Source organism: Lissotriton vulgaris, chromosome 7 (genome assembly GCF_964263255.1).
Source record: "Lissotriton vulgaris chromosome 7, aLisVul1.2, whole genome shotgun sequence".
Taxonomy (NCBI): domain Eukaryota; kingdom Metazoa; phylum Chordata; class Amphibia; order Caudata; family Salamandridae; genus Lissotriton; species Lissotriton vulgaris.
In genome coordinates, this window is record NC_141695.1 from 889,152,977 (window position 1) to 889,178,781 (window position 25,805).

The 25,805-nt window shown below is 43.8% G+C and overlaps 1 protein-coding gene and 1 pseudogene across 1 annotated transcript in view; one reads left to right on the forward strand and one right to left on the reverse strand.

Annotated features, from left to right (window-relative positions):
- Positions 1 to 588: 588 nt before the first annotated feature.
- The window catches only part of NDST1 (N-deacetylase and N-sulfotransferase 1), a 475,690-nt gene continuing 450,473 nt past the window's right edge, over positions 589 to 25,805 (forward strand). Inside the window, exon 1 of the mRNA XM_086931298.1 lies at positions 589 to 828. The gene's annotated coding sequence lies outside the window, so the exon portion shown is untranslated. The remainder of the gene's footprint in view (positions 829 to 25,805) is intronic.
- Positions 7,875 to 8,971, reverse strand: LOC147702633 (zinc finger protein 862-like; annotated as a pseudogene).

Below are 25,805 nucleotides of genomic sequence, written 5' to 3' on the forward strand. Positions count from 1 at the left end.
TATTATACCTCTACTTGTACTTTGTACGCTTTTGTAACCTGCACACATATAACTTTTTCCTCCTGTAATGTACCGATTGCTACCTCATGTATTTTGGTTGCTCACTATTGTCACTTTTGATTCATGTAACTTAACGTTTGCTTTTGTAATTTGTTCACTTGTAATTTTACTCCTCATGTATCATTGCTGTTCCTATTGTGAAGCGTTCTGACACCTTGGGGTAAAGTCCGCGCTATAAAAAAAAAATCACATAAATAAATAAATAACTAAAATAAAATAAAATGTATTCCAGACAGTCTAATCTCTTCAGTGCACCTCTCAGTCCTAATTTGAGCACACAGGGCAACACAAGCGCGGAGATACCCCGCCGGGGGTTGAGTCCGGCGCTATATAAACAAATAAATAAATAAAAAGTGTAGGGGGGGGGGCGTGTATTTTCTGGCTACTGTGCAGTACATGGGTTTAAAGTCTGTTACGAACTCCAGACCCGGAGCTGTCGGTGCGCAGAGGGTTAAATCTGCCTCCCACCCCTGGGCTGCGAGGAGGCTGCGCCGTGTAATGCGTGCACGCCCCCTCACCCTCCTTCTCCCCCTCTTGCCTTCTTGCTCTAGTGCAGGAATTGAATGGCCGGTCCCTGAGCTTCTCCACGCTTTCCAAGGCCTGGGTGGCGCGGGCCTGGGGGCTGCTGGCGGAGGCTAGAGTCACAGAAGCGCCCCGGTGGCCGAAGGGGCGGGCACGTGATCAGGAAACGTGAGAGGCCCGCTGCAAGGGGTCGACTGAGTCAGAGCCACCCGCCGACACCCGAGGGAAGAATGAACACAACAACAGGTAATGCGCTGGCTCTGAGGAGGGGTGCCGGAGCTGGGGGTGATGTGGCGGCATCCGTGCACTCTGTACACTAGATTGTGCACTGTTCCCGCGACCGGAGTCGCCTCTGTGTGCTAGAACGCGACCTAGGCCTGTCGAAGCCTCGGGCTCGAGTCGGAGCGCAGCCGGAGCACTCGGAATGGGGCGGGCAGGTACAGAGGGCCTCGGGCGGGGAAGGAGGAGACTTAAGTTTTGCAGGCCGTGTTTTTCCGTGAATGGAGGGGAATAAGGAATGTTGTCCCAGTATTTTCCTAATGGTGGTGGTGTTCCTGAGAAATGTTCTCAGCTGTGAAATTGTTACAGTCTGTTCATTGACTTTATTTGGGAGAATGCGGCCTGTATATTTTTTGGGGAAGAATAGGGAACTATATTGATATCCCCATCATCATTGGAAAGAAACTACGATGCTGGAGCGATCGTTATATGTCGGCCATGCTAATTTTGATAATATAATTGGAGGAAGAGGACATTTGTGTTGTTTACTTGTTCGGGTTTGTAGAGGACTACTTAAAACAGAAGTCTGTTTGGGGGGCTGGGAGTGTAGGGTTACAGCTTCTCATGACCAGCTTAGATAAAAGAAAAAACAATGTTAGTGTAACTCATGTCCTAGTGAAAACGAGAGTATCCCTGAAGAATTGACAGTCATTTTAATGATTTCATGTATCACAGCCGAAATATGGGTGATGGAGTCTAAGTGCACTGTAGCTCCCCTCCACTAATAAATGGTGGCTTTAAAAACTTTGATCGGCATTAACTGGGTCTGCAGTAAATGTGAGCTTCAATCATGCCCGATGGCTGGAGACTGCCCATTCTTGTAGCTAGCACTGCCTGCACTGTGCATTTATTTCTGAAAGGAGTAGATATGCTTCTATCTTTGAACTGACCTGACCCCCTGTGACTTTTGTTGCCTTTGGGGGTCTGCTTGCACTTACCATTTTATCCAGCATTGTGTGGGTACTGTTTAATCTCTCAGGGTACGCAGATCCTGTACAATTTTTGCCCTGTGAGTGCGGTAATGACCTTTGGTGCTGGTCTGCTGTGACTGGTAGCATACATACAGTTTGAGCATTGTGTGGCACCCATCTGCTATGATGACCAGCTATTAATGGGCTTTATGGTCTTGCCTGCTTTGGGATTTAGTGACAATCCAAGAATTGCCCCAACGGGACGTCGGTGATTATGCTGGGTATGCCCATACATGCATTGGTAACTACTTGTGGTTTGATTGCCTACTTCTATGGGTGTCCTTCTGTGAACGACCCCCTCACATTTTTCTCTCTACTCCGTGTAATGTTCTCACCTCAGCAAGTGAGTCTCCGGGAGTCATTCAAGGAATCTAACTCGCTGGATTACTGACATCTTTCCGCTGTTAAAACACTTTTGATTACTTTGCTATTAATGTTAGTTTGCTATTAATGTAAATCAAGTCATCCATGAGATAGAAGGCCCATTCAAACAGAGATCCATGATGCGCAGTGTGTCCGTGCAATAAGTGCAATTCTACAGAACTGCTGCGTTTTGTTTTACTCTTCAGCCCGCATATGCAGTCCTCCCTAGCGCGGCGACCATGGTATCCCCTCCCTAAGGACAAGAAAACCCTCAGGTCATCGTGACTCTACACCCTGTGTTCAGGTTATTGCAGTAACAAAATCGAGCTACTAACTTATAATCGGGTAAAAACATGAAAGCAGAATTATAACAAGCATTGGCAAAGTCAGTAGTTCTCTCCTATGAGCTCAGTGGCAGTGTGAAGTGCATTAGAGCTAAATGCACCATAGTCCTTTAAAAAAATATTTTTAGCCAGGCTGTACAGCAGCCACACTGCTATACAGCAAGACTAGAAATCATTGGCAAAGTCTGCAATGCCCAGGCTATAGAGCATGAATCGAAGTCAATGGTCGAGCCAGTAGTCTCAAAGGCGAGCCCTATTGGCTTTGTTAAAGCTTGTTCTTTGTATCCGCACCACACTCCTGTGATTCAGAGCATACCAGTTGATCTCATGCCTGGAAAAAAATATCGCATTTGGCAAAAAATCCTATCACATAAAGAAAGTAATCGCGCCCATGTCTTAGTGAAAATAGATTTGGAAGCAGATAACCTCTTTTGTCACAATAAAAGCAGAAAACATCTGTTGTCACAATAAACATTCATTTTAAAGGAGAAATGGGCTTCTTTGAGTGTATCTGGAATAGTATAAAATAACGACAAATTACAAGAGGTTCAACAGACATTATAGGGAAACAAAATAATTAAATGTAGTGCCCCATTAACAGCACAATCCGGGAAAGGACAGCAGTCCAGCTGAAACAATCAATCTCTGTCAATGCTTCAGCTGAAAGAAGAGGAAGTGAAGTCATCACATGGTAGCCAAGAGGAAGGCAGCAAATAAGAGTGACCATAAAGCCAACAATATGTTAAGCAAGAGGTTGGCATCAAGCCTTTTGTTGTATACAATATCTCTTCCAAGCTGTTGTAGGTGATGCCTAAAAATGAACACAGGCATTATTATCAAAATTCAATCTGCAGTTAATAAAAACTCGCCTAATTGTCCAAGCTGTCATTAGGTAGCATGACACAGCAAAAACACTTTTTATGCTGTAATACTTTTATACGTTTCCAAAACTTGCTTCAGGTTACTTGTCTCCTCATTTCCTTTAAGATCACTTAACCACTTGGCTCTCAGTAGAGCATATATTGGTCATTGAAATAGAAAGTGTATTTCCTCCTTAACCAAATCAGTGCAAAATCAACAGAACCTAGCCTAGCTGTACGAAGAGCCCCAGTTAGAAGTGAATATATTCATGGTTAAAGTGCCTAATCATTAATTTAATGTAGAAAAGCAGGCTACACTTTGTCTAGGAAGGCTTCAAGTTTTGGAGTATTCTTCCACATTAAAAATAAGTGCAAGTATCAAAGAGCCATTGTAGGCATTGTTGTCTACTCTGTGGTTATTCCCAAAACATAGGTTTGAAATGGCCCACCATACCAATAGTAATGGTGTTTGGATAAACCCATAACTGCTGTATGCTTATCTGTTTTGAAAAGTTTCAGACTTGTCTACACAAGTCTAGCAATCTTCCCTGCCACCAAAGACATTGGACAATCCATCTGTAAAGCAGCTTAATTCACAAGTTCTTACACCCTAACCCAATAAAGGAGCTGTCTAAGCTTAGCTCTTGGAGATATATCTGCAAAGCAAGATACAGCAACCGTGGCATGCTGGGTGGCAACCACACATTATTTAAAATAAATGAAGGACTCCAATACAGATAGTAATGTCCCTTTGCCATATAACCATATTTCAGCTCCATAAAGTTAGGCATTTCAGAGTGTTTCTATAAATTTCTTGGGTAGGGGAACCCACCCATCCACCTTTCCTCTAGGCAAAGCTCGGGTTTGTACCTGTTTGGTGTGTCAGGAAGACTCTAGACATCGCAATCTGTTGTTTTCTTTTCATTTAAAGTTTGAGTTTAAATTGTTATTCCTAAATACCCCACATCTTTGCCCCCACTTGTGAATTATCCAATTAAATGACGTTCAATTATGAGCTCTAAAAGTAATCCAATTTGTTTTAAAAATGTTAATTGTCAGCCCCTTTAATGTACACAACTCATTGAATTAGTCTAAAATGATCTGCAGGCCTCTAGGAGTTTTCAGTAACTCCTCATCTGCAAACAGCACGATTTGAGATTTTGGAGCTAGCTAAATCTCAAAGTTTATTTAAAAGTTTGGTATCTTGCCAAAAAGGTAATATAAATAATAAATTACTATACATTAAAAAATAGAACAGCATGCTTCTTAAAACCTCCATTCTTCATAAGTGAAATATATTACACCAGTGAACATTTACATCTATAATTCGCTGATCGTACATACAAAATATTCTAAAAACCACAATCCGGAATTTACCTATAAGACAGTATCTTTATTATTTGTGTAAAATGTAATTGTTAAACTGCAAAATATGCTAATCTTAAGCACAAAATATTCGTAAACACAACTGACTGGAATTTACCTATAGTTTGACAGTAACCTGATTTATTTGTGCAAAGTACAATTGTTTAGGTGAAAAATATAATTATAACCACAACCTAACGTATAATATAGAGGGTAAATACAGCAAGAGACAGTGCAGATAGTAAGTGCACAGCATTCTGTAAACCACAAACGCAATTATCCATGGTGTGACAATATTGTAATTATTTGTGCACTCAAAAAAGCAAGATCTAGCTAAAAACTGCAATGGGTAATGCCATGGTGGTCCGTCCAAAACATACTTCATATCTTAGGATGTCTTATGGTGTGCTAAAATACTAATAAGTAAATTCAGTGTGGCAGGACTCGTCATTCATAAGTTAGGATCGAATCTACATATTCCATAAGAATGCTGCTGTTGCTATGAGCTACTCGGCTCAACTTGCTATTCATCAACTACAGGCAAAAATTTCCCTACAGTGAAACGCAATCTCATGTTGTTGCACTTAAATATTACTGACATTAAGTCGCAAATGCTTTAAACCTGTACATTTCGAAAAACAGAAAGTATCAGACTTCTTACTTTGTCCAAGTATGTGCACAATAGAATTATATGCAAAAAAGACAATGGAGCATTTGGCAGAGGCGACAGATGCCACTTGAGTGGCCATTTCCTAATGTGACCACTTTTTATATCACACAAGGCGGAATCTGATCACATAGTCTCACTCAATAAGATGTTGCCGGATATCTCTATTGCCCTCATCATCTAAATTGCCTTTCCTAGAACACTTCTTTATCATACGTTTTATTAAATGTTTCTGCTGTGATACAGACAAGTTTTGCTGGTCAAACCCTAGTGCAGGGCTCGACAAATCTAAAAAATCTCACTTGACCTGCAGGTCGAGTGAGTAGACTTTTCTACTCGACCTAACAGCGATGCACTCGACCCACAATTGATCGCATAATGGACTTTTTTCAAAACATTTGCAGCGCCAACAACCCAGGAAAACGTTGGCCACCCAAATAAACGGCAAATTTCATCCATTTACCTCCCTATGTGTGTATCAAAGTGCTATGGAGAAGGTTTCTGCGAACATACATGGCAAAAAAATACCTTATAAACTTACATGTATACAACATATCAGGCTGGCACTTACTTGTAGTGAGGAAGCTGATGCTCAGACTGAGCTAAGGTTTGCGTTCTTCAGATCGCTGGCTTCTGTCCTTCCCTTTGAAATAACTTTATGGCCAGAGTCAGTGCTTGTTCTTTCAAAATACAGCATTAGCGCTCTGTCAGCTTTGAGGCAGATGAATGTAGCTCATTTTGTAATCCGTTTATGCTGCCAAGTCCTCAAAGTTTCATTTACATTGCTGTAGCTGTGGCAGTGTTTAATTTGTATAAAAAAAAGTGCCAAGGGCCGGGTCAGGAGTCCATGGCTTGGCATTTTGGGCTGGACTGTTCCAATGAGGCACATGGGTCATCAAGACTAATTTCCATATAGCCAGTCCTGAACTGAGGTGGGGAACAGTGAGCTAAAGAACGATGATGGATTCAACCCAGGTCTGTGACTGGGAGTCAGTGTCTCGAAAGGAGACAAACAGCTCCATGGCAAATTGTCAGAAGTTTTATTTAATAAATTGGTCAAGACTGATTTGCATAGCCAGTCCTGAACTGGGGTGGCGAACAGTGAACTAAAGAACGATGATGGATTCAACACAGGTCTGTGACTGGGAGTCAGTGTCTCGAAAGGAGACAAACAGCTGCCACCATGGCAAATTGTCAGAAGTATTGACAGACACCACAGTGAATGGTAAAACACAAAAATGCACAGTTGTTAAGGAAAATGGTGCTGATTTGAACAGAGCAGCATTAAACTGAGTCGCTATCTTCTGAGTCAGTAACAACAGTGTTGTTTTGACAAGGATGTTTGTCGCCCATAATATGTCTTGTTCCTGGATTTGCTGAAAGCCAATGCAAAACGGCTGGGTTTGGATCAAAAGTGTCTAACTCCGGCCCATCTACTTGGATTCGCATTAAAGCAGACATGGTGTCACTTTTAAGGGACGTACGGAGCTCATTTTTTATTCGGTTCATGCTGCTAAACCCCCGTTCACATATTGCTGTTGTTGGACTGATGGAAAGCATGATTTCTAAAATTGGACGGACATTTTTAACTTCTTCTGGGCGTTTTTTCAACAGCTGAGTGAAGAGGGATACAGGCTTATGCGACATCCTCAGATGAAAGACGTACAGTTTAAAATCTAGCCACTCTCCAGGGGCAGACTGAATTTCTTCATCCGTAAATACCTTTTTGTAGTACTGTACAAGGTCCTCAAATTCTTGATCCCCAAAAACTCTAATCTTTTCAACAGAGTCTGGCCACAAAGTAAAATCAAAAATATTAAACAAAGAATGTGGCTTGCCTGAGATGTGCTTCAGAAAGAGGTCCCTCATAAAAGAAAGAGCATTCTCTATTAACTCAATAGTGTCTTCCTTGACACTAGTTTCATTAGAGCTGCCTTTTCTAGCAGGCTTTGCCTGTGTTAGTAACGGGACCCCTGCAAAATTTCCATCTTTAAAAAGCAATTGAAATTGTTTTAGTGCTTTTCCTGGCTTTGTTTTCAGCAGTATTCGCTTCTGTTGAAGCACCTCGATTCTTCTTGCAACTTCAGAAATAAGAGTATCTTCTTGTTGAAATGCCTTAGACACTTGCTGAAGCAGCTCTGTGAAGTCTATCATGAAGTGCAAGAAATAAAGAAACTTCTCCGATATCATGTCATGAAGCAATCCTTTGGCTTTGTTTGAATATTCATCCGTACCAGTAGCAAGGTGCTCAAGATGAAGTACTGTAGCTTCCCAGTTTGTCTTAAGCGCTGTTACTGCCCTGTGCTGACTTGCTACCCATCTGATTTGCTGCAAGCCACCAAAATGTTCTAACTGCTCTTCCAGATTATCAGCTATCTCTTTAAGTTCCCTTCTCCGCTTAGGTGAATAATAATATAGTTTGAAATATCCTTTGAGCACCTCTTCAAATTTGGATATGTATGAACTCTTTTTTTTTTTTTAACATCACACACAGCAAGCTCTAGATTGTGAGCTACACAGTGCACAACTGCAATGTGATTGCAATTGTCCCATCCTTGATGCTTGGAGACTTCGTCCAGTAGCTGCTTCACAGCACCAGATTTAGTACCGAGGTTCACAGCAGCTCCATCTGTATTCAGACCAATGCATTTCTGGCTCAGAATATCCAGAGATATGCCCATGCTTTCCAGGCCAACCATAATAGCATTTTTCACTCCGGACGCAGTGGAGTTTTTCATGCTGACAATGTCACACGGATGGGTAACAAGGGTGCCTTCACAAACGAATCGTACATAAATAAGTTCCTGTTCCTGAATTCCTTTGTCAGTTGACCCATCTGACAGAACACTGATGAACCTAGCATTTTCTATTTGGGATCGAATTGTCATTTTTAGGGTCTCGGAAATTGCTATTACAAAGTTACGGCATGCATGATCAGTCATATAATTTTCGAAATTCCACTCAGGATTATTCTTTTTCTGCAGTGAGCAGAGTTTTGGAAACTTAATAAAAGCCTCACCTTGTTTTGCAATACAATAGGCTGTATTAAATAAAATGTTTAAGTGCCGGATATTTTTTTTATGCATTTTTGTGATTGATTTGACTATGCAGGTCTCCTGTGGCTTTTGAATTGCAGCTTCATGTAATATGCATTTTTCATGCAATTTGCTCTTGTGGTGCCATTCCAACGTCTCCCTTTTGAATTTATCTGTCACACCAACATATAGGGAAGACTTAGTGTCTGCGAGATGAGGAAATTTCCTGCAAACTCCACAATACAAAATTTGAGATTTTTTAAAACTGGGCTCAACTAGGTCAGCAGCAGCTCCGTTACTTTCCTGTTCTTCAATCACTGCCCACTTGAAATCTTCAAGCCATTTTTGTTGTACAACTGTCTTTTTTTTGGTCATACTCCCTTTGCTTTTGGTGGATTTCTTCTAATGACTTCCTTTTCCCAACTGCTGAACTCTCTCCTGCATTATTTATTGGAGTATTAGCTCCAGTGGTTTATCCGGCCAACCACAACCTGATGTCTGCCATTGCACTCTCTGCCTGTTGTCTGTCTTGTCCTCACTAGTTATTTAGCCAGCACCGACTCACTGCTTCTGTCCGCTTTGAGCTAGAATCAAAAACAATAACTCACTGTAACTAATTTAAAAATATTATAACTTGAAGTTTGTACAAACTACAATACTGGGTTATTATACATTTGCTTTCAATAATTAATTAATGATGGTTCCAAATATACATTTTTAACTGCATCAGATCTGTAACTCACTGTGTGGCACTCTCAGGTTCGCACAAAAGCACCCCAATTTGGAATGCGCTCAGCCTCTAATCAATGGAACTGAACGATGTGCAACACCAGTGCAGCTTCTGAAATAACTCACTAATTGAGACTCACTAGTCTGCTCTTGAGTATTGCGGGTTCTAATGGGGGAGCCGGGTTATACCTGTTCAGTAAAACTAAAGGTCTGCCTGACGCTTCCCCCTCTCAAAGCCTACTCTGGGCCTAAACTTACATTTTTGGGGGGAAACTGGGTGGCAATTAGTGGTCACACAATCTGCACAATCCGCACCTTAGGTGATGGTGACAGTAAGTGGGAGAGCCAAAGGGGCCTTAATAGCTTGTAAATTAACAACCCATTGAACTGAGCTCTTCTCCTGTAGATAAGATTGTATTGTTTGCCTCAGGTAGCCGCCCTCCGACTTTAGGAAACTGCTCTATTTATTATGAATCCTCTGCTTGTATTTAAATAATATTAGTGAGGCCTAGCTCCAGCCTCAAGGCACTGTTCACTGAGCCTCTAGGCAAGCCTAGTTATCATTTCCAGATAAAAGTTTAAATAATCTGCAGCTGCTTTATGTTCTTTTCAGCCATAACGTCACAGCCACTCAAAAGTAAATTTATGATTTTTGCATTGTAAGTTTCTACTAAATCTTCTATAGACATATGCCCCAAAGCTAGCAACCTATATAGAGCCCCTGAAATTGCTTTGTTGTGTTCTTCCTGAAGGTCTATGTGAGTTTTAAAATGTAGGTAAAATCTGAAGAGGAGGCCCATATATCTAGATGTTCATTTACCCCTTTCACTTGCACTCCGCTTAACAACCACTTACGTCTAACAGATTGGACACTTCCTTTTGAAAAGACCATGACCTTAGTTTTAGAAGTTTATATTTTCAGATCATTGGCCTTACAGTACCTGGAGAATGCACCCAGTTGTCTCAGTAGACCCACTGGTATAAGATCCAACAGCAATGTGTCATCCTCATAAAACATTAAAAAAATGGCCTCGGCTCCTAATTTTGGCCGGGAAGAATAAACCTTGTTTAATACCACCACAGCATCTGCAATATAAATTGAGAACAGGAGCGTAGTCAGAATACACCCCTGTCTAAGGCCGTTAGGGGTAGCTATTTTTCTAGACAGAGCTCTGTTGCCCTCTAGTTCCATCCTCGTCAATAACCCCATATAAACCAGCAGGGCAATAACATTAACACATTTTTTACTAGAGTACGCCCTATTGATAGTCAAACACTGTTGACAAATCAATGTATGACACATAGAGGCAGCTTTCTATTAAAGTCGTATTCTTCAACCAGAAGATTTAAGAGTAGACCGCCGTCTGTTGTTGAATACCTTTTTACGGAAACTCAGTTAGATCTTTGGTAAAACACTAGCACTGCTTACCCAGTCTTCAAATAAACCCAGCACGCGTTTCACGTAAATTTTACTGGTTCTCTCCATCAGAGTAATCGTACGGTAACTCAAGGGCAGGTCCTGGTCACCTTTTTTTATACAACTGGACCCTAATGCTTGCTTTACAGGTTTCTGGTAGATCATGTCCACTTATTATAGCTCCATACACCAGAGCCAGGACTTGTGCCCACAAACTAGGATTAACTTTGATTTAGATCTGATGAAAGGCCATCAAGACCATGGGCCCTAGAGCTTTTCAAACATTCTATTAAAGCCTCAGTACTACTTACTTAGGGGAACAGAGAGTCCTCCACCAACTCCTTCTCTGGCAGCCAGGCATACGTGCTCCCTATTGCTCCTTTATTTACATCTTAATTTATACAGCTTGGATATATACCCGACCCAAACTTTTTCAGGGACCGTCACTGCTGAATTTCTCGTCCATACACTTCTTTTTTCTTTCCATTTATTTGTCTTCATTCTTTTCTATAGGTTTTCCTATGAACTTTAATTAGGCACTCCCTATTAAACCTGCTTATTTTATAAGCCGTCCTTATGTTATTATTTAATGTAGACTTTGCCCTCGCCTTATCTGAACTATAAGAATCCCTCCTAACCCGGCCACTATTGAGGCCCACCGTCACCATGTCTCTTTATAGAGGCAATTAAGTAAAAAAAAAAAAATCCTGTACGGTGTACTGATATGGTTGGTTGATCTCGGATTTCAGAAGCTCCATCATACCATGTAAAGTTTGAGATATTAATTTTGCTGATCACACTAATCTATGCTCATCCCTACAGTAAGTTGGTAGACTATTTTGCCAAAGATGTTAGGTAGGTGCCACTATACAGCAGGAGCACAAGTGGTTTGTGGTCATTACCTGCAAGATCGCCTATTGCTAGAACTGTAACTAAACCAAAAATTTGAGAAGAGAGTATTACATAATCGATCAATATTGACACCCTCTTGTTGTCAAAAGTGACCTGGCCGGTTGATCGCCTACTCATCTGACGTTAATTATAGTCATGTTCAGGTTGTCTAACAGAGTAACTAATTGTCTACCTATCTCATCCACCCCCCTGCTGGCACGGCAAAACCTGACACGAAATACCCAAAGCATTTTCTTTCTCCTGTTGAAACTAATAGTTTGAGTTGGGGGAATTTCTGTATTATAATCGTCCATCAGTAAGATTGGCACATTAGGGAAAGACTGGGTCACGTTATCAATTAGAACTGCCAGCTCTTTTAGCTGTTTTTCCTGCCTCTTTTTAAGGGGGAAGTATATATTGATTAGTATTAGATCTGGACCACCATTTATCCTGTTGTTTCAGTGACAGACCGAAAACTGATGTTATAAATAAATAGTGAATTCCTTTAATATAACACACTCCCAACAATTTTGTATTTTAACTGGTAACGTAACATGTAAATCCGGTGACCGAATTGTCCCTTGACTGCTTTATTACTAATAACTCTATAATCGCTCCGCACCACCTCCTCCAATTCCCAGGTCTCTTGCAGTGCAATAATCCTAACCTTTTTATTTTCTATAAGGAACGAGAGATTCGAGGTTTCTTTTCAGACCAGCAATATTCCATGACATCAATTAACCCCTTGAGTTTCACAGTGTCGTGAAGTCTGTATTATTTAGACTAATCAGCTGACTGAAACAGCAACTGTGCAATGTTTTATCAATTTTTTCAGAGATCTCTAGAAGCTACCACACTAGCTCTATAAACAGTACAAGGACTTGAACTAATTCACAGTCGCTTTTATGGTTATACACAATGCAAAATGTGTTGAACAAAAGAACAAAAGTAAAGCAACACAAGAAGGTTTGTTCTTCAAAAAGATTCTTGTTTATATTTTTATAGAAATAAATTGTCAGAAGAAAAAGGGTATACAATTAATAGCGATTGCATATGTATCTTAAGTAAATGGAGCTGACAAAACAATCCATTAATACAAAAGAAAACAATCCAGTCTATAGCAAAGTAGATAAAATTGACTTCTTTTAAAAGATAATAAATAGAAAGTCAAAAGCGGACAGTCGATCTTTGCGGAGTCTGAGCTTCCGGCATCGTCCTTGTTCTGCTCCACGGTATCTGCCATGCCCACCAACAGCGTGCTCCCATCTCGATGAGAGTAGGCAGCTACCTAGAAGTGAAGCATCATTGATACTAGTACTTACAGAATCCAGGGAAATGAGCAAAGTTGTAAGTGAATAATCTTAATGCACACCCTTTTTGAACGGAAATTGGCTTGTTTTTTCCATTGATGGACCCCAATGCTGGCTTGTTTTTTCCATTGATGGACCCCAATGGTTGTGTACTCAGTTTGACATTGTGCAATCTTACATGATACTAAGCAGGCTAGGTGAAATTCTCAGGTTGATTAATGAACTCGAAAGATGTATAGGAGCATTATTGGGTGCTGGGAACAGGCAGGCTTCCCACAAGCTCATGTTATGTGAGAATGGGCACGAAAGGCTGTAAGCATTTGGAGGGCTCTGAGAAGGATACGCGGCTTACCATTGATTTCCAAAAAGTGGCCCGGCTGCTGACCGCTGTTGAAACGGTAATGGACAATGATTTTGAGGCCACATTGTTTAAAAACGTCTTCATGCTGGCCTTTTTTGTGATGTTTAGAGTATGTGAGCTGGTGGCTCCATCTAGACCTGTTTTCAGGTCGAGGCATGTTTGCAAAGAGGAGATATAAAGCCGGAGGCAGGACATGTGAGGATAATGTTGAGGAGCACAAAGACGGGTCAGAAAAGGAGAGGAGTGCTGGGTCATCTGCATTGCTTTATAGAACCAGCCTGTTGCCCGGTATGCCTGCTGAGTCCGTATCTTGGGATCTGGCTGCCAGCAGGTGGCTCGCTATTCAAAAATGCAGAGGGGAGCTATCTGGACAAATTCCAATACATGGCTGTGATGTGCAGAGCCCTAGTCCAGGCTGGAACGAACTAGAGACCCTGCACAACACTACCATGCAATGGACAGGTGCACCCTTCATGCAGTGGGATCAGCTCCTTTCTGTCTGAAAGAAACTCCTGAGTGTTATGTCGCCACCCATCGTCCTTATAGTTCATCTGGGAGGAGGGGGGGGGCGCGGGGGGCAACAACCTGGCTGGGCTAGGGACGGAGGACTGGTCACTAGCATCAAGGGAGGATTAACTAAGGCGGCGAGACTCTGGACCACATAACTGTGCTGCCCCAAAGTGATTCCCAGGAAGAGATGGAGGGGTATAGTATATCCAGTGGGACTTTGCCTAGATCAAGAAGTAAAGGGAACATCGCAGTCAGTAAATTCTGTAGGGCTAACAGTTGGTAATACATAAGGCATAGCCTGATTAAGATAAGAGGGTCTTCTGGGCCAGTCTTGCAGCAGCCATGCACCTGGGTGGCTGCTCATGAATGATTTACTGAATAGGTGGTGGAGGAGCCGCCTGGGGACGTGAGTCCCACATGCACAGTGGTGGTAACATCTCTGTGAAGTTCATACTCTGTATGGTGGAGGTATGCGTCTTGCCTTGGAATGCCTCCCGGCAGCACAAGTCAGTTACAATGGGTACTCCGTACAAGACACTCTCATCCCATGCCAGCAGGACGGACGGCCAGAACCAGATGAACTAGGGAGCAAGTTGAGTCTACCGCAGGTTAAGGTGGTACCCACCCCCCCCCACATCCCAACCTAAGAGGCTACAACACCTAAGACTGCATTGTGTTCGGGATGACCACCTAACCACAAATGAGAATTCGCGTTGATCATCTGTGACATGACGGAGTGTAGACTAGGGGCATTTATGGCTTAAAGTGAGGTAATTCATTCATAACTTGATTGATAACTTTGATGTAATATATGATTTTTTTTTTTTTTGTTAAACCGTTTTTATTGCAGATCCAAATATACAGTACATCAATCAGGATAAGTTCCATTATCGCAGAATCCTCGCCCCCCTTAGTCGAGCATCCGTGTGGTATACACAGCCGTTCTGCCCACATCCCGGAGGCCGGGCGGCGACACTCAACCAAATGTTACATCCTCACATTTTTCAACAAGTACGGTCGTCGTGTGAGGAAATCCGCTGTCTGCTTTTAAAGTTTTCTTCCCACTCCCCCAGAATTCTCATGAATTTCGCATTTTTTCTCCATTAATTTTGGTCTTGCAGTCCCTCCCTCTGTCCTCCGCCCCCCGTGTCCCCCACTGCGCCTAGCACGGGAAAGATGTGATATATGATTTTATTATGACAAAATGTATGTATGCCCTGAGTTAGGATGTGTGATGTCTGCTGCCTGGGAGCAGCGCCTTTAAAAGTGTGAATAAACTGCTGTCTATACTAAAGTTCAGCCGGTGTTGCTTTCTTTTAATCGGTTCTGGAATGGACAGAGTTTGTGGTATCCTTGCATCTGCGTATCCATAGCTACACAAGGTACAGTGATTCTGTAAAACATCATGACTATTCTAGAATGGCATGAGTTCAGTTACCTGCTTGACTTCTTGGTATGTGGATGTATCTACCTGTACCTGCTTGTCAAATAAATTATATCCTTCTACAATTCCTCTTGTGGCAACCATCTTTACAGAGTTCTAGGGTTAAGCAAATCTACAAACACCACACAGCGGCTCTTTCTGAGTTTCTATAGTGTTTAGGGGCAACTAACTCGACCATGAATTTGCTGCACTGGGTTCCTCTTCATCAACACTCCAGCTTAAATTCCCTTTGCGCCACTTTTTTCGCCGCTGTTTGATAACCAGTTGACTCGCTACTTCCATAAGCAATTGCTTAACCCCCCCCCCCCCCCCCAAGTAAAATATTTATATTTGGAAGATATCTACACCATGGCAGATCGCAATTCTAGGTCCATCCTACCAATAATTACAAATGCGATACTTGCCTCTCTGCCACAGGCATTGATAACCTCTAAACCATTAACGCTGTATAAAGTTGTTGTTTAATAAGAGCTAGAATGTGTACCTTGAAGCACAGTTGGGAAATCGGAAAGGACGTTATGAACTGCTTATCCGATCCACATAAAACTTTTGGCATTAAAACACAGGCAAGTTCGATTCTTCCCTTAATATTTATGCTCGGGCCTGTACTTCAAAGAGGCCCACGTGCCAGTACAAGTGTTAAACAAAGAAAATTAAATGAAAGAAAAATACGATTACTAGGAGCCTGCATGAGCAATCTGGGTACTGGTGACTGGAATCACATCTAACGTGGTTGTAACGCATGCCCCTGCGCTTGATTGAAAGCCGTGTTATTCTGGGCCACTCACTTAATATTTCTGTGCCTGGAAAAAAGTAAGGCAATTGTGAGTGTGAACTGAAATGTACGATTGATAAATAGCGCTCAATGGCTGCCCATCTAGATTTGCACCATATTAAAATCAACCCATCACTATGCACGCCCGGCCACCCACCCCCCACCCCCCTCTCCTCTTTCTCAAGAGTCCTGGTACTTGTGGTTCACCCGTTTTCTGAAGCTGTGACTTCAATTGCTCTGTTCTCCTGGGCTTTTAGGTGTGAGGAGGATGCCCAGCAGAGGGCACCCTGGAGAGTTGCATGTGCTGCTTGCGCTATGCTTTAAAGAGGATGTACTGCGTCCGCTGAAGGCAGAATACTGGGGAGCTCTTCTGTTATCAATGGAGGGATCCTCGTAAGTTTGCAGTGCACATATGGAGAATATGTACACCTCTGTTGGCTGCAGCTCAGTTAGTGTCTGCAGGTGCTGTGCTAAAAGATGAGCCCATCTAGTATCTTTTACTGTAGAGCGGGGGAGGACGGGTATTTTTAGTCAATTTGGGGGCAAAGAAGTAATGTTTTATGCTATTCCTTCATAGTCCTCTGTTTTATTTCACACTAATCCGCTTCAAGTTTCATTTCCTGGAGTAGATTTGGTTCTGCACTTCCACCGACCCACTCATCTCTCTGGGGAAACTCATGTAGTAGCAGCTAAACATTTGAACAAGGGACTTAATAAATATAAACTGAAAACATTGAAATACTTGAGAAGAACTCGGCAAACCTGTCCTACTCATCTCTTCTGTTCAACATGGCCTACTTAGGACAAGATCTCTGCCCAGTGTTTAATGTTTTGATGAACTCAGTGTAGATCCTCGGATCTTGATGGGGGCGACAGTCCTCTTTCGGGCCTGAGTCCTCCTGCTTGCATAGCGAACACGTAACCGTGTCAGTAGCCTCTGGATGCTCCTCTAAATTCATTGGTCATAGAAGGTGATGTAGAGAGAGGACTTGAAAATGAACCAAAAGAGCTGAAGTTCTTATGTACGGACCAATCAAGCCTTCACCGCTCGGCTGAGAATGTAAACACATTTCTGAATACTGTGCGAATAGCTTATGTGCATACTGTTTTAAAGATTTACTTGGGATGCAAATTACCAACTTTATCCCTGGAGCAAAAAATATGTTGGGTTGCAGATTGCGACAATCAAAAAGGGTTGTGAACAGTCCCACCCTCACCCCCTTTGCGCCCCTGCACCCCATCTGTAATTACTGATTCTGACCCCTTAAGCAGCAAAAAGAGAGAGGGGGAAGTCATCGAAAGAACTTCAGAATAACGTTCCACTACACATTTTTATGTATATAATCACGAGTGCCAAATTTAATGAAATATCTTCTTATGCATAAGATGGGGATACTTCTATATCTGTTTGTCCTGTAAAATAAAAAATCCCGTTTTCCCTTTGGTGCCATGTAGTGAGGTGACAAATTCCTCATTATACTAGACTTCATATTATAGTCATGGCGATTATGTTAGGTGTTATATTATACTAGGGATTTGTATGTGTAAGGATTTTCAGCAGCTCGTCTAATCTCTTAGTAAACTTTTCTCTTCTGATCAGATCTCTTTATACACTGGGAATTGCTGGAAATGTACTCCTCAGTAGGGCAGAAGTAAAACATTTCCGCAGTTGGGTAAAAAAGGCATTGTAGGGAAAGTGAAATTGCATAGGATCAGTATATGTTACATGAGCAAATATGACCATGCATGTGAAAATGCAATTCACTAACTTTTTCAAGGAGTCAGTTTTCCAGGCCTGCTTCTGTTAATCGTTGTGAGAGTCTTAAATCTGCACTAATACAAGGACATGTATTAAAGGGACAGTTGTTTGTCTTTTTTGTTTTTAAGGATTGGTCCCTCATTTTCATCTGGTGTTGATCAAGATTTTTGGATTTTATTCGTCCACTGCTTTGTTTTAATTCACGTTTTTTCCCCGCCCTATACAACGAGGGTTCGCTAACTTCATTCATTGGTTAATTTGGCTGTGAGTGACTTCTTTCTGCTCTTATACATGGAGTGCATCCACACACAAAGTAGTTCCATTCAGTGCCAGGGAGTACTGTGGCAAAGCGTTTGTTGTAGCCTATGTTTTTGTTAATTTTGTGAGGGCCAAGCAGCTTCCTCATCAGTAAAGTTTTTCTAAAAAACGTGTCAAAACAAAACGCACATTGACAAAGCCAAAGAAATGGCTCTTGAAATTGCACAACAGTTTCTCAAAACGTTTTTCTTTTAAGTTGCATACGTTTATGTGTGCATATTATTTTGAAAGCAATCCTCCATCTTGCTTTCAAGCTTCTGCAAGTATCCACATCTAATTAGGGCACATTCCTGAAGCATTATATTTATAAGCAGCTTCAAATTGTTAAACTTTGCAAAGGTGTATGCATGTTTATAATGGAAGCACTGTCAGTAATGCAAGCTAAGATCGCACCACTTCCTCAGAGCGCTCACCCTACTAATAAAGGCTTTACATTAATGATCCATATATGGAAGTTTGAACAGCATGCACATATTTGTATAAATCTTGCCCTAGATGAGGGTATTCAGATGTCCATGATGCGTTTCTCAATTTGCAGCCAAAGGGTTTGGGCCCACATGCTCAAAGTACAAAATAAACTTGAAAACTTGTAGCCCTTGACCATAAACCAAATGTCTGGGTCATCTGGGGACAGGAATTCCACATCCCTGCTTTATATAATTGTAACAGCTATGTTCAGCTAAGAAGATGAAGATTAGTAAATCCTACCATGTAACTGACTCTACTCGATTTCCATAACCCTCCTGTATTGTAGGCTCTGCCTGTGTCTGAGTGCCTTGTGTGACTGGCTTTGGCCTAGTGATACACCCCCTAACATGTTTTTTTGTTGTATGATTTATACAGCGATTTAGCGCTCTGAACTGTTTTGCCATGACTATCAAAGCAGTAAATGGTGCCCCGGACCTAGTTACTTGCCATGTCACTAGCTCTACATCCAACCATGTGTGCTTGTGATGCTCCTGGCTATGTCCCCATCAGCATGGGCCTGCTATGGCGCTGCCTCTGAAATTGCTATCTCTATCTCGTTGCACTACCTGTCTTGGGCTCAGCACGCAGTTGCCATTGAGGAAGGAGTTGCATCTGAAACTCGTTTGGCGACGAGAGAAGGAGGAGGTTGCATTTTAAACCGGTTTGCAGTCTTCAAATAAAATATGCGAACATCACCTACCTGTTGTGCTCTTCCATTGTGGCAAAACTTTGTGGATGGAGTGTATATATATGATATATATCGATCGCAGCGTTCGTATTGCAGAATGCCAAACGTTTCAAGCCGTAGCCCTTGATCACCGGCCTGCAATTGACACCAAGAGGCATCCATTAAACCTAGGAACTTTTATTTGCTGATAACGGTCCCGCCCCAATGGGCGTGAGCAGGCATGGCATCATGGTAAATGTAGTCCATCTGCTAAGGAAATGACGTTCCAAATATAACCCAGTGGCTTGGGTGCCTCATAGTGTCACAATGTTAGCCCAAGTGGGTGAGCGCTTGCTTGATAACCGCAGTTTGGCACACCAATTTGATCCAGAGATGAGGCCCCTTCCGCTCCCAAAATGCGCCCGTAATCACGAGCACCAGGATCCGCCGTGATACAGCAGCGGGACCTTTCCGCAGCCGGACGAGGCACTCCACATTAAAAACAAAGGGAGTCCCCAAATGGAAAGGTCACACGGGAAGGGTTTCCACACACCATCACCGGCAGTTGCCGCCACCCTTAGTTTTGTGTATATATGTGTGTGTGTGTGTATATATATATATATATATATATATATATATATATATATATATATATATATATATATATATATATATATATATATATATATATATATATATAAAATATTATAATTAAAGATTTTATTCTAATCCAAATTCGTGCTTTTAGCTGTAAATTATTTTAATAGTGTTTTAGATGTACCGAATTGTGTCCTCTGCCTGTACTGTTTGATTGCATTGAGACAGAAAGGATGTGGACTGGTCTCATCCGAAACGGAGATTCTTTGAGGAACTTGCTTTTTATATTCTTTTATGTAACTGTTGAAGCTCCCTTCCTGAACTTCAAATGCACCACTCCCATAAATTCACCTGGTTGAATTTGAGGTGGCACCTCATGACCATTCTAATATATTGTAGCTTTTCTATAGTGCTCTCACACCTTTTGTTGAGGCCGCTAAGCATTTTCCAGATGGTAAGGTTAATTGTTACTAATTCTCCAGTTCATAATTTAGAGAAGGTGTTAGCTGAACTGTCATTTAGTAGTGTTGAGTTTTGGTGTTGGGCGTGAGGCCCAGAGAGTGTGCTCAAGGCTTAACATGGCACAAATTAAGGATCGATGCGAAGGGTGCATCTACAGATTGGTCAAAGTTGCTGTGAGCCAATTGGGGTCAGATTCTAAGAAAAAGTCGTTTTTTAGGTCTTGCACCTGGCAATACAGTGCGAAAGTGCTGTCGCCTGCGAGACCTATAGTTGACGAGTCTGCTTCAAGGGCCCTAAAAGGGAGGCAGGAGATGGGCACGCGCAGTCTCAGGAATAGGATCAGGTCGCGTGCGCGAACATGTGCTCCATTGGAACTGTGGACAGCATGCCGGAAACACACGTGCACACACAGACACACAGCCTCTCCCACCCCCCACCCACCGTACTGTGGACAGCATGCCGGAAATAAACGCACGCACACAGGCACACGCGCCCCCCAACTCACCAGGCTCTTCTCCGTCACTCGCCGCATCACCTGACAGATGCTGCTCCTCCTGGTAAAGGTACAGCGTACCACGCTGGTTGTCCCTCTCTCCCTCGTCAGCGGGTCATTCTCGGCAGCCGGCGGGGCTCTCCACGAGCCCGGGAGATCCGCTAGCTCACACGCTAACCTCCGGCTGGCTTCACGGGTACTGGAGCGCGGGGTAGGCTCCCGTCTGCTTCCTGTCTTTTTTACGGCCCGCCCCGTCCCAACACAGGTTGCCTGGCTTCCTGTCCAAGCCGGGCTGCGGCAGTGAGTTTGTCAATACGTGACCTCCGAAAAACTCTTAAGAATGAGGTATTGGTGGTCAATGTGTCGAATTAAGCTCTTTCTTTGGGGAGGTGTCAAACTCATTGGTGCTTTGTAAATCAAGGTACAAGGCTTAATCGATTGTATAAAGGGGGCAAGCCCTCCCCCTCACTACATTTTCATCATCATCATTAACATCCAGGAGCACATCATGCTCTGGCACAGGATCAGAGTCCGAACCACAAACAAATGGAGCCTCTGTTAATAGTTGCAAAGTGGTAAAGGCACAGGATTAGAGACAGACTGCAGGAAAAACGGTTGAGCTGTTGTAATTTCGTAGTGTGTCATCTGCCGAGCTCGGGATGAGATTGTTTAGGATCGGCAGCAGGTCCTCTTCCGTGCTGGCATTGTGGGGGCAAGTGGAAGAGTATTATTATGGTGGGCTACCTCTGCAACTTTTATTTACACCGTTTAGAAATGACAGCTGTACCACAAGAAGTTACAATAATAACTGGTTTTTGATTTTGTTTTGCCTAAGATCAATAACAAGGAACATTTGGGTCAGGACCCTTTTAAACATATCCTTGGTTTACAGGCGCAGAGTAAAAGGGTAGTGGAATCTTTGTTAAATCAATCATGGCAGCTCCACTAAAACCACTTTTTGTTGCAGGATTAGTGTAAACTATTTTAGTTTATTGAGAAGGTGGTTAAAGTTTTAAGAGATTTTTCTGTCTTTTTAAAGAAGAGTGTATGCATTTTGTCATACAAAAACCTCTGCAAACAAGAATAATTATTCACCAATAAGAAAGCAGAATCACAAATAATCAGAAAAGAGAAATCCGATATTTAAAATGTCTTAGACGCAGGTGATAGAATACTCCAAATATTGGAATATTTTGGTCTAAAAGTGTCACTTGATCTTTACCTAGGCAAAACCAGTTTGGAATTCCTGCCTGCTTTCCGAGTGCCCCAAGGCTACGGGATCTGCCTCCTTTGTATATGTGGATCCCGGCAGCTGCCTGCTCCAGAGCAACAGGTTGCAGCGTGTGTGGTCCCAGACTGCCTTCTCTCTCCGTGATCCCAGGCTCAAGTTACTGCCTGTTTTCTCTCTCTGCCCCAAGATGAAGTTGCTGCCTGCTCCCTTTGTGGTCACAGAGGAAAGTTTCTGCCTGCTCTCTTGTAGATCCGATGCCGCCTTGTGGCTGAGAGCTCCCTGCCGGCGGTGCTGCCTGCTCTCTGTATGACCACGGACTTCGGCTCCTGCCTGCTCCGTGCGTGTAAGTACGAGCTGGAGGCTGCAGTGGTTGTGAGAGTGCAGCTCAGGCTGCGAGCTGCCGAAGATCACACACTGCCCCTCCCCCTCAGGATTGGTTTCCCTGCAGCTCACATTACTCAGAGCAGGGCTGCTCCTCAACATAATTCCGTTTTCATTGTTAGCTACGTATTTCAATATAGAAACGGCAACTTGTAATGTGCTTGTCCCTTGACGCACACAACCACACACACACAACCACACACACACAACCACATCCACATCCACACACACACAACCACATACACACACACACACAACCACACGCACACAACCACACGCAACCACACGCACACGCAACCACACGCACACGCAACCACACGCACACGCAACCACACGCACACGCAACCACACGCACACGCAACCACACGCACACGCAACCACACGCACACGCAACCACACGCACACGCAACCACACACACACACAACCACACACACACACAACCACACACACACGCAACCACACACACACGCAACCACACACACACGCAACCACACACACACGCAACCACACACACACGCAACCACACACACACGCAACCACACACACACACGCAACCACACACACGCAACCACACACACGCAACCACACACACACGCAACCACACACACACGCAACCACACACACACGCAACCACACACACACGCAACCACACACACACGCAACCACACACACGCAACCACACACGCAACCACACACACACGCAACCACACACACACGCAACCACACACACGCAACCACACACACACACGCAACCACACACACACACACACGCAACCACACACGCAGACGCAACCACACACGCAGACGCAACCACACACGCAGACGCAACCACACGCGCAGACGCAACCACACGCGCAGACGCAACCACACGCGCAGACGCGACCACACGGGCAGACGCGACCACACGGGCAGACGCGACCACACGGGCAGACGCGACCACACGGGCAGACGCGACCACACGGGCAGACGCGACCACACGCGCGCGCGCGCAACCACACGCGCAACCCTGCGCGCGCGCAACCCCACGCGTGCGCGCGCAACCACACGCGCAACCCCACGCGTGCGCGCGCAACCCCACGCGTGCGCGCGCAACCCCACGCGTGCGCGCGCAACCCCACGCGTGCGCAACCCCACGCGTGCGCAATCCCACACGTTTTATCATAAAAACACATACTTACAATATTTGCTTATAACTGCAAAACTAGCAGTCTATATTATTGCCAACTTTGCATATTATGAATGGACAGTTTGCAATTAATCTTTATACACCAATTCAAAGTTACATTTTTTTTTTGATGCAACGTATTGTTATACACAATGCCAATAACTCTAACTTTAATGCTGCAAGACCTATTGCATTGTAAATGCTTTTTTTGTGGCTCTCATGAGTTCTTATTGGATATCAATGGTAAAACGTTTTGCATCTGTGCAAAGACTGATCGGTTCTAATGCCTCTCCTTTCTCTTTCAACTACACTTTCCTCTTCGACATCCTGCCTTCTTTGGTGTCTCATACTAATTGATCTGTGATAACACAACTATTATTCTCCTTTCTTACGAAAAGATTCTTTAAACTAAAATCTGTTTTTTTCACACCATTGGACACTTGTGTTCACCGCTCCTTGAAGCGGAACCCCTCCAAGACTTATACAATTTAGACCCCTTCCCTAAGTGCCTACGTGACATTTAATTCCCCTTTCATCCTTCCCTGACACATATCAACATGCGTAGCGGGCTTTAAAGTCAGCTCTCTTCTTCTACTGGTCTGTTCAGTTTTCATTAACAACATATTTCTGGCCACTACACAATCTCCCATCCACAGCATACAACATGGGGCAGTTGGTCAGCCAAATTCAGCCATTGGCTCTATTGCACTCCGTGATGGCATTCACCCTGATCACGTGTGAACATCTGCGTAGATTCTGTACTTAAGTCTGCTAAAGGCCGTCCATGTTTGAGTGTCTCTTCTGGTTATAGTAGTTCAACAAACAATAGTGCCTTCGTTTTGTACCAACAAGAATCATGTTTACTAATGGGGGCTTCAAAACAGGGAAAAAAAGCGGCTTTCCTTGCCCGTTACAAGTAAACATACCTGTTACAAAGCACCAATACTGTTTTATTAGAATTGTATCCAAAGGGTACATTTTTAGGTCTCGCGACCTATCGATGTGCGCAAGCGCATCGAGCGGAGCGAGAATTCATGTGGCGAAAACATCTTCAAACCAAAGGGCTTTCAGCCCCGCGGTTTTCATGAAGTTCACGTGAACATGCACGCGCATCTCATGCAAGCCCAGCCCAGCCTCTCGCATTCCCAGGCTCTCCCGCCCCCATCCGGCATCAGGCTTCCCCTCCCCTAGCAGCACTCCTCCCACACCAGCACCTCCCCCCTCCCACACCAGCCTGCCTCCGCTCGCTCACATTCCCGCCCAGCATACACTCTCCAAGTGCTTCGCACACGGCCATCTGTTCCCCAGCTCCAGCACCTCACCTCCCCTCTCTCTCCTGGCACACGGCCTTACTTGTTTTATTTTAGTTTACAACGTGATTACATCGGTACATTCTTAAGTGGAAGCATCTTCTCCATCAGACAAGCATGTTGTTACACGAGCTCGTTCTCATGTGCCTCCTACCCCCCAGCGCCCCTCCTCCCACAGAGCCAAGGTTCTCCCGCCAACACTACTGCATTGCGTATTACCATCCAGTCAGCGCATGCAAGCCCAGCCCAGCCTCTCGCATTCCCAGGCTCTCCCGCCCCCATCCGGCATCAGGCTTCCCCTCCCCTAGCAGCACTCCTCCCACACCAGCACCTCCCCCCTCCCACACCAGCCTGCCTCCGCTCGCTCGCATTCCCGCCCAGCATACACTCTCCAAGTGCTTCGCACACGGCCATCTGTTCCCCAGATCCAGCACCTCACCTCCCCTCTCTCTCCTGGCACACAGCCTTACTTGTTTTATTTTAGTTTACAACGTGATTGCATCGGTACATTCTTAAGTGGAAGCATCTTCTCCATCAGACAAGCATGTTGTTACACAAGTTCGTTCTCGTGTGCCTCCTACCCCCCAGCGCCCCTCCCCCCTCCTCCCACAGAGCCAAGGTTCTCCCGCCAACACTACTGCATTGCGTATTACCATCCAGTCAGCTGTCAACCTTCATTTTCTGTCGAGCCTCCGCCTTTACGCTACTTTATTAAAGGTTTAAAAACATTCAGCACATGTCCCGCATCGACTCTATCCCACAACGCCGTCCGACAGGGCTCCGCAGAAACCACTACCTGGCCCCTCTTTCACCCTGACCCTGGCCCCTCTTGTAGGGTTTGCTTCCCGAATGTAAACACACCTGACACCCGCACCGGCATCTTGCCACCCCTCAGACCTAATCCCTTAGGCGGAGCTGGGTTTAGGACGTGAGTCGGGCGATGAGCACACGCGTGCACATTTGTGGGAAGTGGAAAACATCCCCGCCATACTTATTCACCAAAACAAGAAGCACCTAAAGTGAACAATCCTTGTTATTTTTACGGAGCTC